The following is a 17,769-nucleotide window of genomic DNA, read 5'->3' on the forward strand; positions in this document are numbered from 1 at the left end:
CTCCAGCTTAATTTTAGTGCTTGTAAACATGCTGAGTGTGTGTGGGATGGTTACTTTAGGGTTGAATGGGGCCCCTCTCCTGAAGAGTCTAATAATAACATATAAGCATTATTAAAGACCAAAACTGGGCCATAAATGACATCTGGTTTTGTGGCAGTGGTTAGATACGTCCGTCATAGTAGATATTATTTGGCAAAAGACAAGTACATGGGTCGAAATAGGCTTTTTACCTATGTATTTGAACGCACCAAGCCAACACCCTATTTTGCGGTCTCCACGCGGGCTATGTCGAACCCAATTGGCTTTTGGAAGTGTCAATCAAAAAAAAAAAAAAAACTTGCTTCCAGTAATCCCAACCCACGCTGGTATCCATAGGGAATGGGTTTGCGCTCTTCAGACAGCAGGACTCTGCAACCCATCACGTCATTAGAAATCACCTCTATAGACGTATTTACTCCCTGGATTACGCGATTCACCAGCGAAAGGCGACATTTTAACGGATTTGAGTCCACTCAAGGTAATTTAAGTGTCACTGTTTTCCTCTTAAAATGATGGTAAACAAGCATTTTGGGTGTGAGTTTCTGTTGGCTAGTTCTGTTTTTCCCTCCTCATCGTGCGCTTGCTGTACGCTGCTGACTCAAGCTCTTAAAGGTGGTTTAGGTGTTAATTGTAACACATTTCGATATCGTGCATCCACCAATGATACAGGCCGAATGTGGGACGTCTCGACTGCTTGCCACTTGCTAATGCTAATGCTAACGAAGAAATGCGTCGGTTGCCGTCGTGATGCAATGCGGACTGACTTGTTATAAAGGTGAAACATTTATTTTGACAGCTATATTTATAGATGACCCGACAGATTATTAAAAAAACACATGTCTTTAAGATTTAATTATTTTTTTTCTCCCATGATAATGTATTTAATAGTTACTTAATCTGATTAATTATAGAGTTGACTGTATACGCACTTAAAGTATCATTTAACATCACTTAAAGTCAAGGTAATGAAAAATATATATTTTTTTCTATCCAAAATGTTATCCACATTATTGTGGACCTGTTACTCCTTTTATGTTATTAATGTGCTATTTTAAAATGGAAGTGCAGAGGGTGCGTACATTTTTTATTTTTAAAGAAATATTGTCTAATGCAGTGGTTCTCAACCTTTTTTTAGTGATGTACCCCTGTCAACATTTTTTTAATTCAAGTACCCCCTAATCAGAGAAAAGCATTTTTGGTTGAAAAAATAGAGATAAAGAAGTAAAATACAGCACTATGTCATTAGTTTCTGATTTATTAAATTGTTTAACAGTGCAAAATATTGCTCATTTGCAGTGGTCTTTCTTGAACTATTTGGAAAAAAAGATATAAAAATAACTAAAAACTTGTTGAAAAATAAACAAGTGATTCAATTATAAATAAAGATTTCTACACATAGAAGTAATCATCAACTTAAAGTTCCCTCTTTGGGGATTGTAATAGAGATCCATCTGTATTCATGAACTTAATTCTAAACATTTCTTCACAAAAAAATAAATCTTTAACATCAATATTTATGGAACATGTCCACAAAAAATCTAGCTGTCAACACTGAATATTGCATTGTTGCATATCTTTTCAGTTTATGAACTTACATTCATATTTTGTTGAAGTATGATTCAATAAATATATTTATAAAGCATTTTTGAATTGTTGCTATTTTTAGAATATTTAGAACAATATTTAACATCAATATTTATGGAACATGTCCACAAAAAATCTAGCTGTCAACACTGAAAATCGCATTGTTGTATTTTTTCACAGTTTATAAACTTACATTCATATTGTGTTGAAGTATTATTCAATAAATATATTTATAAAGGATTTTTGAATTGTTGCTATTTTTAGAATATCTTTTTTTTTTTTTAAATCTCACGTACCCCTTGGCATACCTTCAAGTACCACCAGGGGTACGTGAGATTTTTTTTTAAATATTCTAAAAATAGCAACAATTCAAAAATCCAAAAAAATACATTTATTGAATAATACTTCAACAAAATATGAATGTAAGTTCATAAACTGAAAAGAAATACAACAATGCAATATTCAGTGTTGACAGCTAGATTTTTTTGTGGACATGTTCCATAAATATTGATGTTAAAGATTTAATTTTTTGTGAAGAAATGTTTAGAATTAAGTTCATGAATCCAGATGTATCTCAATTACAATCCTCAAAGAGGGAACTTTAAGTTGATGATTACTTCTATGTGTAGAAATCTTTATTTATAATTGAATCACTTGTTTATTTTTCAACAAGTTTTTAGTAATTTTTATATCTTTTTTTCCAAATAGTTCAAGAAAGACCACTACAAATGAGCAATATTTTGCACTGTTATACAATTTAATAAATCAGAAACTGATGACATAGTGCTGTATTTTACTTCTTTATCTCTTTTTTCAACCTAAAATGCTTTGCTCTGATTAGGGGGTACTCGAATTAAAAAAAATTTCACAAGGGGTACATCACTGAAAAAAGGTTGAGAACCACTGGTCTAATGCAGTGTTTTTCAACCACTTTGCCGCTCATCTGATCCAAACCTCTATTTAAAAAAAAATGTAACCAAAAAAATACTGCAAATAAATTGCTGCAAGATTAAAAACGCATGCAAAAGAAAAATGTTGCAAGTGGCGTGAGATACAGTCTGGTGTGCCGTGGGAGATAATGCAGTTTCACCTATTTGGGTTAAAAATATTTTTTGCAAACCAGTACTTCCATCCATCCATTTTCTACCGCTTGTCCCTTTTTTTGGGGCCGCGGGAGGTGCTGGAGCCTATCTCAGCTGCATTCGGGCGGAAGGCACTGTACACCCTGGACAAGTCGCTACCTCTTCGCAGCAAAACAGTAATTATAAGCTGCAAATAATGTGCCGTTATTAAGTGTCAGTGCTTTCTCGAGCTCGGCAGAGTAACCATGTTATACCATACCATGTCAGTAGGTGGAAGCCAGTAGCTAATTGCTTTGTAGCTATTGGGAACAAGTCTTGTGAGACAACGGTGGTTTGTCGTGATCACAATACGCAAACGACAGCGGGTAAAAAGGTATCTAATGCTTAAACCAAAAATAAACAAAAGCTGAGTGCCCCTAAGAAAAGGCATTAAAGCTTAGGGATGGCTATGTAGAACGAAACTAAAACTGAACTGGCTACAAAGTAAACAAAAACAGAATCCTGGACGACAGCAAAAACTTACGTGTGGAACAGAGACGGCATCCACAAAGTACATCCGTACATGACATGACAAGAATTTCCACGCAAAGAAAGATAGCAACAACTTAAATATTCTTGATTGCTAAAACAAAGCAGGTGCGGGGAATAGCCCTCAAAGGAAGAGATGAAACTGCAACAGGAAAATACCAAAAAACAGGAAAAGCCACCAAAATAGGAGCGCAGGACAATAACTAAAACACTATGCATGGGACCCCAACCAAAAAACTGTCACATCACACCGTGATGTGACAAGTCGCGACAGACTTTACGACAAGAGCTAAATTGATGCATAGTTGGTTATGGTTTAAATTTATATCCAACAATTGCGACAACGACTTTTTATTGTCTACTTAGTTTTATTTAATAATTACTTCTGCTGGTGGTGTGCCTCCAGAATCTTTCAAAGAAAAAAATGTGCCTTGGCTCAAAAAATGTTGAAAAACACTGCTCTCATGGTTACACAACCTGAGCTAATATTATAGTAATACTATAGTGGCCTTCTGCCCGATTGTAGCTGAGCTAGGCGCCAGCGCCCCCCGCGACCCCGAAAGGGAATAAGCGGTAGAAAATGGATGGATGGATACTATAGTGGCCTAAGGGGGAAAAAGCGCATCAACTTTTAAACACAGAGGGATCCAAAAGTCTATTTAAAACAACTGTAACCAAAAAATACTGCAAATAAAATTGCTGCAAGATCAGAAACGAATGCAAAAGAAAAATGCTGCAAATGCCTAACACATACCTTAAAGGGAATCTTGTCTATTGTTCACAATCATTATGAAAGAGATGACGATGGATATTTTTTATTTTGCATTCTAAATAATTAAGTAATTAAAGTTTGCTTCCAATGGAGGCCATGGAAGCTTAGCAATTTCACTTTTAAAGCCCTTATAAACCATCCAAACACCTCTGAGGTTTTATATACATTATGTAATTATATATGTAATGTAGAAATGGGCATATTTATAATAACATTTAATATTTATGTATTTTCATTATTTTAAGCATATGCGGCGCATTAATAAAAAAACAAAATATGATAACGTTTGCTTTTATTTTCCTTCATTCCTAAATATTCCTTACTGCAGACTTCATGGGAGCCAAAAAACGCATTAAAACATGACTTACTGTAGAATGTCTGTTGTCATTAGGATGCAGACTGCGCAGATGTTTATAAATTCCCATTTAGAAGAAGAATGACTCCTTATCCTCATGAAGAAAAGGGGTTGGAACAGCAATTGTATTTTCCTGTCTTTCCTGCCATTCCTGGGTCTATTCTGGCTGTCTAAAAGTGTACCAACATGTCGTAATACCTCCTCTGACTTATGTCCAGGTGAGATGCATGATTAATGATATATAACAAACTTCCAGGGAGTAAGGAATCGAAAAAGCAGCATACCGCTCAATAAAGTAAACATAGGGACACACGGTAGTGATCACAGCGCCGCTATGAATTGTTTGTCTGCGTTTGCGCTTATAATAACAATATCAATCATACTTCAATGGAGTTTTGTTGGCGGTTTTTGAATTGTTAGTTACTGAATTTTATGTGCGAAATAGAGTACATCCAATTGGCTCCACTGTAAGCAGACTTTTATTTACAAACCCCGATTCCATATGAGTTGGGAAATTGTGTTAGATGTAAATATAACCGGAATACAATGATTTGCAAATCCTTTTTCAACCCATATTCAATTGAATGCACTACAAAGACAAGATGTTTGATGTTCAAAGTCATAAACTTTTTTTTTTTTGCAAATAATAATTAACTTAGAATTTAATGGCTGTAACACGTGCCAAAGTAGTTGGGAAAGGGCATGTTCACCACTGTGTTACATCACCTTTTCTTTTAACAACACTCAATAAATGTTTGGGAACTGAGGAAACTAACTGTTGAAGCTTTGAAAGTGAAAATCTTTACTAATTCATGTTTTATGTAGAGGTTCAGTCGTTAAACAGTCCGAAGTCTTCGATGTCGTATTTTACGCTTTAAAATACGCCAGACATTTTCAATGGGAGACAGGTCTGGACTTCAGGCGGGCCAGGAAAGTACCCGCACTCTTTTTTTACGAAGCCACGCTGTTGTAACACTTGCTGAATGTGGCTTGGCATTGTCTTGCTGAAATAAGCAGGGGCGTCCATGAAAAAGACGGCGCTTTGATGGCAGCATATGTTGTTCCAAAACCTGTATGTACCTTTCAGCATTAATGGTGCTTTCACAGATGTGTAAGTTTCCCATGCCTTGGGCACTAATGCACCCTCATACCATCACAGATGCTGGCTTTTGAACTTTGCGTCAATAACAGTCTGGATGGTTCGCTTCCCCTTTGGTCCGGATGACACGATGTCGAATATTTCCAACACAATTTGAATTGTGGACTCGTCAGACCACAGAAGACTTCTCCACTTTGCATCAGTCCATTTTAGATGATCTCGGGCCCAGAGAAGCCGGCGGCGTTTCTGGAAAATGTCTTTCGCTTTGCAAAGTAGAGCTTTAACTTGCACTTACAGATGTAGCGACTAACTGTACTTAGTGACAGTGGTTTTCTGAAGTGTTCCTGAGCCCATTTGGTGATATCCTTTAGAGATTGATGTCGGATTTTGATACAATGCCGTCTTAGGGATCGAAGGTCACGGTCATTCAATGTTGGTTTCCGGCCATGCCGCTTACGTGGAGTGATTTCTCCGGATTCTCTGAACCTTTTGATGATATTATGGACCATAGATGTTGAAATCCCAGAATATTTTGCAATTGCACTTTGAGAAATGTTATTCTTGAACTGTTTGAATATTTGCTCATGCAGTTGTGGACAAAGGGGTGTACCTCGCTCCATCCTTTCTTGTGAAAGACTTAGCATTTTTTGGGAAGCTGTTTTTATACCCGAATCATGGCACCCACCTGTTCCCGATTAACCTGCATACCGGTGGGATGTTCCAAATAAGTGTTTGATGAGCATTCCCCAACTTTATCAGTATTTATTGCCACCTTTCCTAACTTCTTTGTCACGTGTTGCTGGCATCAAATTCTAAAGTTAATGATTATTTGCAACAAAAAAAAATGTTTATCAGTTTGAACATCAAATATGTTGTCTTTGTTGCATATTCAACTGAATATGGGTTGAAAGTGATTTGCAAATCATTGTATTCAGTTTATATTTACATCTAACACAATTTCCCAACTCATATGGAAACAGGGTTTGTACGTTTATTTACAAGTTAGAATGCATAAACATTCTACCTAGTAAATAAACGTAAATACAAGTCCCCTTACATTGCAGTCGATGGGAGGTCCTCTATTTTGCCAATAGAGCCCTTTAAAGGCAGAACGAAAGTTGGCTGACTTGAAGAGGCGAAACTTTAAATAAGCGGACATAGTTTCCGCACAGCCACCGAAAACGAGTGCACATGAGAGCGTTGGTGCGTGGGTGCTGAGATCTGTGTGGTGGCGAACAGCGGAATTTTTTATTTTTTATTAATGCACACATGTTAAAGATGCATTTTCAATGTTGACTTTGCATTTAGTAGAATAAATGATGAAGGTTTTTGCAATTTGGAAAAATTGTTGTTTAATTAAACTATTTTCCCTAAATACGCATTGAGGCTAAAAAGTGCGTTGTAGCCGATTTAATCTAACAAAATAATTGATAGTTCATGCTATTACAAAAATAATTGATAGCTGCCACCCTAACTGTCAGTGTTAGAGTGCAACCAAGTGTTTAACAAAGACGTAAAAAAACATTTTAAAGTCAACAAACTTTCTTCTGGGCATCTCGCTCATGTCTTTAAAGATATGGCAGAAGAACCTGAAGTATTTCTCCCATGCAGTTTTGTTCTGGGATGGTTGTGAGTGTTTTGGCATTTTTCTTTCTGATTTTGCAGCATTTATTATGTTTTGTATTTTTTAAAATTTGCAGCACTTTGTCAGTGCATTTGTATTGTGGTGTTTGTGCATTTTGTAATTTTATTTTTTTTAATCATTTCTGTGTTAGGAGCGTTTGAAAATTGCTGGGTGTTTGCCATTTGCTCACCAGCAAAAACATTAAATACACATGCAACATCTAATGAAAAAAGTGTATAAACATTGATTGAACTGTCTGAGTTTGCTGAGATTTTTAAAGAGACAGTTTGCAACCTTTATGGGGATACTTAGAGGGCGCTAACTTTCCAATGTGTTTTAAGCTTTATATTTCGCCCTCTTACGACTTTCAGAACGTAATGACTTAACTATATACGTACGTAACCTGTGCACGTGCATTAGCTTTGTGCTTTGTTAGTTAATGATAGCGATTTGGATAGCTAACTTTAGCTATCATTGAATCTACATTCTAGCATAACAACACGCCTGCAAAATGTTCGTTACTTCTCTGAGACTGCTTTTGTTTTTGTACACACTGCAAAAAGTCAGTCTTCAAAAACAAGACAAAAAAAGACAAAAATTAGGGGTATTTTTTATTAACTAAGCAAAATGATCCGCCGATAGAACAAGAAAATTTGGCTTGTCAAGACTTTCCAAAACAAGTAAAATTAGCTAACCTCAATGAACCCAAAACTAAAATAAGTATATTATCACTAATAACAACTTTACTACTATATGAGTACGTATTTTCTATTGTTTCATTGAAAATAAAACAGCAAAGTCCATTTTGGCACTCATCTGTTTTAATATGAGACACAATTGTGTCAAAGTCACAATTTTTTTTTTCATGCTTGAAATAAGAAATGATTACTTCAAAAAAGTAATTTTATACTTGTGACTGTGTTTATAACACAGCTTTGCAACAGTTGATATTGTAGTTTCAAGCATGTTTTACTCAATATAGGTCATAGAATCTCAGCAACGATCTGTAATGGCTTACTGAGATCATTTAGGACCAAAACCCTTAAAACAAGTAAAACACTAACATAAAATCTGCTTAGTGAGAATAATTATCTTATCAGACAGAAAATTAGCAAATATCACCCTTATTCGAAATATTTAATCTTACTTAGATTTCAGTTTTTGCAGTGCACGCTCTCTCTTGGGGACAAGACAGCAATGAGTGACAAGCCTGAAAGCCAAAATAATTCCTCGGGCCTGCGAACAATTTTTTTTTAAATGTATATACTAATTGTGAAAAATATAGACTCTTTCTTGTTACAATTTGTTAACTACAATTTTGAGCAAGTTCCAAATAGCCCGTTTAAAGTTTTATCATAATTTTTTCAGCCAGTAGTACACGTCATCAAACTTTACACCAAATACAGTGGTACTAGGGTTGTCCGGATACGTCCATACTTTTCGGTATTTCTCTAAATAAAGGGGACGACAAAAAAATTGCATTATTGGCTTTATTTTAACAAAAATATCACAATAAACATATGTTTTTATTATTGCAAGTTTGGCCTTAAATCAAATAGTGAACATAGAAGACAACTTGTCTTTTAGTAGTAAGTAAACAAACAAAGGCTCCTAATTTAGCTACTGACATATGCAGTAAGATATTGTGTCAGTTTCCATTATATTATTTTGTCAAAATTATTAAGGACAAGTGTTGGAAGATGAATTATTAATCTACTTGTTCATTTACTTTTAATATATACTTATGTTCTCTTAACATTTTCTATCTACACTTCTGTTAAAATGTAATAATCACTTATTCTTCTGTTGTTTGATACTTTACATTAGTTTTGGATGATACCACAAATTTAGGTATCAGTCCGATACCATGTAGTTACAGGATCATACAATGGTCATATTCAAAGTCCTCATGTTTCCAGGGACGTATTTCCTGAGTTTATAAACATAGTATACATTTTTTAAAAACGAAAGAAGATGTTGTGATGCCAAAAAACATCAATGTAATCATAGTAGTATCAACTAGATACGCTAAATGTACTTGGTATCATTACAGTGGATGTTAGGTGTATATCCACCAATGGGGTGGCGGACCAGTACTTTTCAGAGGCGGTATAGTACCGAATATGATTCATTAGTATCGGTGTCCTATACTAATACCGGTATACCGTACACCCCAAAGTAGTACTCAAACTTACGATCTCAATTATTTTCATGACCAAAATCGTAACTCAAAGTACCTGTATCTCAAATCAGCCCAGCCCATTGAAATGAATAAATATCAATTTAATCAATTTTTGTCCGTCCAAAAAGACATCCAATTTAACAACGCCCATACATGGTTTTTAAAAAGAAAAACAAACTTGTCGAAATATTGTTTGAAAAAGAATACTATAGCATTTGCTACAAAAAACTGCAGTAGTTTTATGAAATAATGTATTGATATTTTTCATCATTTTCCTTGAGCAGCAAACTGTTGTAGGTGTTTCCTATGAGCCCCTTCTCTGTCAGGTAACTATAGGAACTGTTATTGTTGATAATGTTGCACACGGACATCTCTGAGTGATGGACTGGAGGTCAGAGTTGAAAGCAGGCTGTAGCTTTGTAACAAAGGTAATGTTCAATTGTCCAATTTGTACAGTCAGAATTAGAGCGAACAAACTGAAACATGTCAATCACAGCATTGGTAGCTTTTCCGTATTGTCATGGATGAATATTTGTGCTTGGGATGTTTTTTGGCTACATGGCACATAAGGCAGTGCCATGTAGCCATGTGATGTGGACTGACGGTGCTGCGGTCGGGTTGACTCGCTGACTTAGCTAACTGTTAGGACATGTTTTTAATGGTTTGTCTGATTTGGTCGTCCGCATCTCCTCTTTCACACTGACTTTCGGGATTTAGGTGTTTTGTGGGCAGCATTGTGTCGCTATGTGGACAGTCACGACTTCAACAGTGGTGCTGGCGAGACTTTCAATTCAAATTATGCTCGCAATTTAAAACGTGACAAAAATCTTTGTTTCTCAAAATATTTTTTTTTTTTGTTCAGTTAAAAACATATTTGCTTATTAATAGTATTACATTTTACTCACACTTTTTCCTGCTTATTTTCCATCCATCCATCCATTTTCTACCGCTTATTCCCTTTGGGGTCGCGGAGGCCGCTGGTGCCTATTTCAGCTACAATCGGGCGGAAGGCGGCGTACACCCTGGACAAGTCGTCACCTCATTGCAGGGCCAACACAGATAGACAGACAACATTCACACTCACATTCACACACTAGGGCCAATTTAGGGTTGCCAATCAACCTATCCCTAGGTGCATGTCTTTGGAAGTGGGAGGAAGCCGGAGTACCCGGAGGGAACCCACGCATTCACGGGGAAAACATGCAAACTCCACACAGAAAGATCCCGAGCGCGGGATTGAACCCAGGACTACTCAGGACCTTCGTATTGTGAGGCAGACGCACTAACCCCTCTGCCACCGTGAAGCCCATGCTTATTTTCTTTCTCCTTAAAAATCCCCACTAGATAGCCTTTGTATAACAAATACGAATTTGACAAAATATGGTAGATTAGTTGATCGTTAAGAATTTTGATGATTGTGTGTAGAATTAATTGATGATTAGTGGGATCTTAATTGTAGTAATGATCATAATAGTAAATTAGATTAATATAGCACTTTTCTAGACACTCAAAGCGCTTTGCAGAGAACTCCACATTTACACTTTTGTTGGTGGTAAGCTACATTTGCAGCCACAGCTGCCCTGGGGTAGACTTACGTAAGTGCGGCTGCCAATTAGCGCCTATGGCCCCTTCAATTACCACCAAACATTCATTCACCTTAAACAACAATAGACAACAGAACATTCATTGTGACAAGGTGACCAAAAGCCTGATTTACTAAGATCCAAATGCTACGTGCTCAAAAGCATGTGCAATTCATGAAAAAAGCATGTACTATTAGCGGGTGTGTTGCATGCAATGTACTAACTTTGCACATGCTATTCAAAACCTCTGCAGAACGCCTTGTTAAATTGAGGTTATTGCGTGTCCTACGTAGCTTTCCTCATAGACACACTCAATCGTTTACTGCACATTCATGTTATCATGAATGTGCAGTAATAATGAATTATTACTGCACATCATGAATGTGCAGTAATAATGAATTATTACTGCACATCATGAATGTGCAGTAATAATGCAGTGTTTTGCTATCAAACAAGCAGCATACATGTACCACTTTTTATGGGCATTTTGGAAGCAGTCTAGTGTATCCACAATGAAACCCACATTTTTGTGCACTGCAGATGTGATCATGGCAAAGAGGCTTCACTTACTGTGCTCAAGACACAAAAAATTCATACTTTAAATAGTTTTTTATATATAGGAGATATGTTGATAATACACAGGGTAATTAAAAAATAATACGCCAAAATCATCCCGCATTTATTCAGTTCTCTAGCATTGTAAAAGACTGAATCAATGGTCATTTGATTTAGGAGTTATCCAAGTTTTTATGAGTTACATGCGCAATCAAATGCTATTGTCACGGTGAAGCTTGCTTTTAGAACAGAATTTGGCATTGTGTTCTAAAATTGCTAAAACGCATCAATTAAATTATTTGTAATCAGCCCCTTAACTCACCCATCTTTCAGATATAAAGTTATAAAATTATGTTGCTGTATAGACGATATGCCGAACATATTTTATTTCTGACAGACCATGCAAATATGTTGACACACGCAAACTCTGTTCCTTGTCTGTTTTTGCAAGCACGGCACGAGCATTAATCCTGCAGCCGTGTGTATAACTCTCAGTTTGCACATATGTTTCAGACGTTATGAATTTAAGGTCGAGATGTCTGATAATATTGGCCTGCTGATTTTATCGGCCGATAAATGCTTTAAAATGTAATATCAGAAATGATCCGTATCGGTTTCAAAAAGTAAAATGAATGACGTTTTAAAACGCCTGTGTACGGAGCGGTACATATCCGGTAAAACACGGACGTAGGGCATACTATCCAACCCCCCCGATTTTCCCGGGAGACTCCCGAATTTCAGTGCCCCTTCGAAAATCTCCCGGGGGAACCATTCTCCCGATATTTACCCGGACAACAATATTGGGGGCCTGCCTTAAAGGCACTGCCTTTGGCGTCCTCTACAACCTGTTGTCACATCTGCTTTTCCTCCATACAAACAGCGTGCCGGTCCAGTCACATAATATATGCGGCTTTTACATCCACATAAGTGAATGCAATGCATACTTGATCAACAACCATGCAGGTCACACCCAGGGTGGCCGTATAAACAACTTTAACACTGTTACAAATATGCGCCACACTGTGAACTCATACCAAACAAGAATGACAAACACATTTCGGGAGAACATCCGCACTGTAACACAACACACCAAATACCCAGAACCCTTTGCAGCACTAACTTTTCAGGACACTACAATGTACACCCCCGCTGCCACCAAACCCAGCCCCCCCAACCCCACCCACACCCCCCATTTCCCGAATTTGGAGGTCTCAAAGTTGGCAAGTATGCTCTAGTATACTCTGGACTGAAGCTGTGTGCCTTCATTGTTTTTGTAGCTGTTGTTTTGAGGCATGTTGAAAAAAATAAAAAAATAATGCACTTTGTGAAAGTCAAAGTATAGTATTTCCCATAGTTGTAATATATATTAGGATTATCTCATGGAGAGCATGTCCCAAATTCCAAGCTGTTTTAAGGCATGTTGAAAAAATAATGCACTTTGTGACTTCAATAATGATTATGGCAGTGCCATATTGGCATATTTTTCCATAACTGGACTTGAAGTTGTTCTCTTATTTTGGAAAACCTTGTTTTTGATTGATTGATTGATTGAAACTTGTATTAGTATATTGCACAGTACAGTACATAGTCCGTACAATTGACCACAAAATGGTAACACCCGAATAAGTTTTTCAACTTGTTTACCGATTGTTAATCAATTAATGGTAAAGTTACATTGTTTAATGCATCCAGCGGGCCATCACAACAAAATTAGGCAAAAAAATGTGTTAATTCCATGACTGTATATATCTGTATCGGTTGATATCGGAATCGGTAATTAAGAGTTGGACAATATCGGATATCGGCAAAAAAGCCATTATCGGACATCTCAAATTTAAAGGGAAATATTACCCCCAAAACTGTGATGAGTGCGGACGATTCATATTGCGCACATATACATATTATATATATATATATATATATATATATATATATATATATATATATATATATATATATATATACTTCTACTGAGGTAACATCCCGAACTGTTACCGGGAGGGCATTCCAGAGTACTGGAGCCCGAACGGAAATGACACATGATGAAAAAGTTTTTTATTATGTACAGGCTGGATGATTGTATTATTCTAGCAGTGTGAATCTAGTACTTATTCCTTTGTTATCATGTTACAAGCTGTTTTTTTTGCGTTGAATGAGCCGTCAGTAGGTTTACTTACTGCACTCTACTGTGTCTCAGTAATGGAAACTTCAAATTTAATGACCATTGCAGACATGGGCTCCTGTTACACCAAGAGCTAGTACCGGTATTTTCTTTCACCCCTTTGCACTGTTGTGCATCTGAGTGATGGGAAGGATATTTGTTATTTAAGTCATTAGAACATGACTCTTTTACTTGCTTCCTGTTGCTTCTGTATTTTTGTATGTGTAAATGCATAAAGGACGACAGGGAACTGGAAGGAAGGAAGGAAGGAAGGAAGGAAGGATTGAGTCCAACAGTTTCACACACTGGACTGAATGTCCTTTCTCTAGTGAGGTCAGAGCACTGGCATTTTTACACACGCACACAAACACTCAACTGTTAACTCCTTTTTTTTCTCTCTCTTAAGCATCCGGTCTCCCTGTAGTTCCCATTCAAAGGTCAGGATCATGATTGCGGCTCATGTTTCAGAATGTCAACACTTGTTAAAGCGAGCAAATAATTTTGACTTCTCTGACGTCTTCTTTTAATATCAATTTTCATGCTGATGGCGTGACTCACATCGAATGCATCTGAGGTTGTATAATTCAACTATCATTTTCGGAAACACAAGTTTGAGCCCCCATCAGGCGTACTTTACGGGTTTATTGAAAATTACGTTTTCTTTGACTTTTTGCTGGCACTTATTCCATGATAAGGAAGCAATTTCAACAAAGGCCATTGAGAAGAAGAATGTACACTGTAGTGTTGTCCTGACACCAATATTTTGGTACCGGAACTAAAAATGTTTTTCATTACTTTTCTAAATAAACGGGACCACAAAAAATGTAATTATTGGCTTTATTTGAACAAAAAAACTTACTGTACATTAAAGATATTTTTCTTATTGTAAGTTTGTCCTTAAATAAAATAATGAACATACTAGACAACTTGTCTTTTAGTTGGAAGTAAGCAGACAAAGGCTCCTAATTTAGCTGCTGACATATGCAGTAAGATATTGTGTCATTTATCATTCCATTATTTTGTCAAAAGTATTAAGTACAAGTGGTAGAAAATTAATTATTAACCTCTTTTTTCATTTACTGTTAATATCTGCTTACTTTCTGTTTCAACATGTTATATCTACATTTCTGTTAAAATGTAATAATCACTTATTCTTCTGTTAGATACTTTGCATTAGTTTTGTATGATACCATTAATTTGGGCATCAATCCGATACCAAGTCGTTACAGGATCAGAAATTCCTTCCTGGGAAACTGATCAAGGAGCTCTTTGTATTATTAGGTCCATCAGTGCTAAATATTATAAACTTATCACTTTCCTCGGGCACTGTTTCCCTAGCATTCAAAAAAGCGGTTATTCATCCTCTTCTTAAAAGACCTAACCTCGATCCTGACCTCATGGTAAACTACCGACCGGTGTCTCATCTTCCTTTTATTTCAAAAATCCTCGAAAAAATTGTTGCAGAGCAGTTAAATGAACACTTAGCGTCTAACAATCTAAGTGAAACCTTTCAATCCGGTTTCAGGGCAAATCACTCCATGGAGACAGCCCTCGCAAAAATGACTAATGATCTATTGCTAATGATGGATTCTTATGCGTCATCTATGTTGCTGCTCCTCAATCTTAGCGCTGCTTTCGATACCGTCGATCATAATATTTTATTAGAACGTATCAAAACAGGAATTGGTATGTCAGACTTAGCCCTGTCTTGGTTTAACTCTTATCTTACTAATAGGATGCAGTGTGTCTCCCATAACAATGTGACCTCGGACTACGTTAAGGTAACGTGTGGAGTTCCCCAGGGTTCGGTCCTTGGCCCTGCACTCTTCAGCATCTACATGCTGCCGCTAGGTGACATCATACGTAAATACGGTGTTACCTTTCACTGTTATGCTGATGAGACCCAACTCTACATGCCCCTAAAGCTGACCAACACGCCGGATTGTAGTCAGCTGGAGGCGTGTCTTAATGAAATTAAACAATGGATGTCCGCTAACTTTTTGCAACTCAACGCCCAAAAAACGGAAATGCTGATTATCGGTCCTGCTAGACACCGACCTCTATTTAATAATACAACTCTAACATTTGACAACCAAACAATTAAACAAGGCGACACGGTAAAGAATCTGGGTATTATCTTTGACCCAACTCTCTCCTTTGAGGCACACATTAAAAGCGTTACTAAAACAGCCTTCTTTCATCTCCGTAATATCGCTAAAATTCGCTCCATTCTGTCCACTAAAGACGCTGAGATCATTATCCATGCGTTTGTTACGTCTCACCTCGACTACTGTAACGTATTATTTTCGGGTCTCCCCATGTCTAGCATTAAAAGATTACAGTTGGTACAAAATGCGGCTGCTAGATTTTTGACAAGAACAAGAAAGTTTGATCACATTACTCCTGAACTGGCTCACCTGCACTGGCTTCCTGTGCGCTTAAGATGTGACTTTAAGGTTTTACTACTTACGTATAAAATACTACACGGTCTAGCTCCATCCTATCTTGCCGATTGTATTGTACTATATGTCCCGGCAAGAAATCTGCGTTCAAAGGACTCCGGCTTCTTAGTGATTCCCAAAGCCCAAAAAAAGTCTGCGGGCTATAGAGCTTTTTCATTTCGGGCTCCAGTACTCTGGAATGTTCGAGATGCCACCACAGTAGAAGCATTTAAGTCTCACCTTAAAACTCATTTGTATACTCTAGCCTTTAAATAGACTCCCTTTTTAGACCAGTTGATCTGCCGTTTCTTTTCTTTTTCTCCTATGTCCCACTCTCCCTTGTGGAGGGGGTCCGGTCCGATCCGGTGGCCATGTACTGCTTGCCTGTGTATCGGCTAGGGACATCTCTGCGCTGCTGATCCGCCTCCGCCTCCGCTTGGGATGGTTTCCTGCTGGCTCCGCTGTGAACGGGACTCTCGCTGCTGTGGTGGATCCGCTTTGGACTGGACTCTCGCGACTGTGTTGGATCCATTATGGATTGAACTTTCACAGTATCATGTTAGACCCGCTCGACATCCATTGCTTTCCTCCTCTCCAAGGTTCTCATAGTCATCATTTTCACCGACGTCCCACTGGGTGTGAGTTTTCCTTGCCCTTATGTGGGCCTACCGAGGATGTCGTAGTGGTTTATGCAGCCCTTTGAGACACTAGTGATTTAGGGCTATATAAGTAAACATTGATTGATTGATTGATTTTCAAAGTCCTCATGTGTTCAGGGACATATTTCCTGAGTTCATAAACATAATATACATTTAAAAAAAAAACACTTTTGAGACGCTAAAAAATATCTATTTACTCATAGAAGTATTGACTATATACGCTCCTGTAATGGTTCATTACAGTGGATGTTAGGTGTAGATCCACCAATGGCGTTTGTTCATATTGTAGAGTCCCGAAAGAGTTGGTGCTGGAGGGAATTTGTGGAATTTGTTATGTAGTGTTTATGTTGTGTTGCGGTCCAAATATTCTCCCAGAACGTGTTTGTCATTGTTGTTCAGTGTGGTTTTCTCTGTATTGCACATGAATATGACAGTGTTGGCGTTGTTCATACTCCCACTCTAAGTGTGACATGTATGGCTGTTGAGTAAGTATGCCATTCATTCACATGTGATTAATGTTCTCAAAGTTAAGTTGATCATTTCAATAGTCCATATTCGGATATGTTGAAATATTGTCTGGAAATTGTCAACTATAGGCACATTTTAATACATCCAGTACATTGACGCTAAGGTGTGTAGTAAAGCATGTATTGCAATCAAGTGTCCTATATGGTTGATGGTTGACATAAACATACTAGATTTGTCTCCATGGAGACAAGGAGCAGTGATTTGCAGCCGTTTGAGACACTTGTGATTTAGGGCTATACATGTAAACTTTGATTGATTGATTGATTGTGATGCAGTTAAAACATTAAAATAGATACAATACTAAGACTAAAACACGATCAGTGAAGCATAAGAAACATAAGTGGGTTTTGTAACAAATTTGTGTCTATTTTAAAAATAACTTGGTCAAAACATTTTAGTGTGTTTGTAAGTATTTCTTCATCACAATCACCGTGATAATTTCGGTATATATGTATAAAAACTAACATTTCTTTCTTTTCTTAGTTTATTTCGAACATGACATACATAAAACATTATACATCAGGTAATTTCATCAATTCTGTTTATGATGAGGTAAATGTATGTCTGGACTGTAAAT

General features: G+C 37.0%; 1 protein-coding gene across 1 annotated transcript in view; it reads left to right on the forward strand.

The window, feature by feature from the left end:
* The first annotated feature begins 349 nt into the window (after positions 1 to 349).
* The window catches only part of lifra (LIF receptor subunit alpha a), a 55,059-nt gene continuing 37,639 nt past the window's right edge, over positions 350 to 17,769 (forward strand). The window contains exon 1 of the mRNA XM_061899617.1: positions 350 to 517. The gene's annotated coding sequence lies outside the window, so the exon portion shown is untranslated. The remainder of the gene's footprint in view (positions 518 to 17,769) is intronic.

Source organism: Nerophis ophidion, linkage group LG01 (assembly GCF_033978795.1).
Source record: "Nerophis ophidion isolate RoL-2023_Sa linkage group LG01, RoL_Noph_v1.0, whole genome shotgun sequence".
NCBI classification, from domain to species: domain Eukaryota; kingdom Metazoa; phylum Chordata; class Actinopteri; order Syngnathiformes; family Syngnathidae; genus Nerophis; species Nerophis ophidion.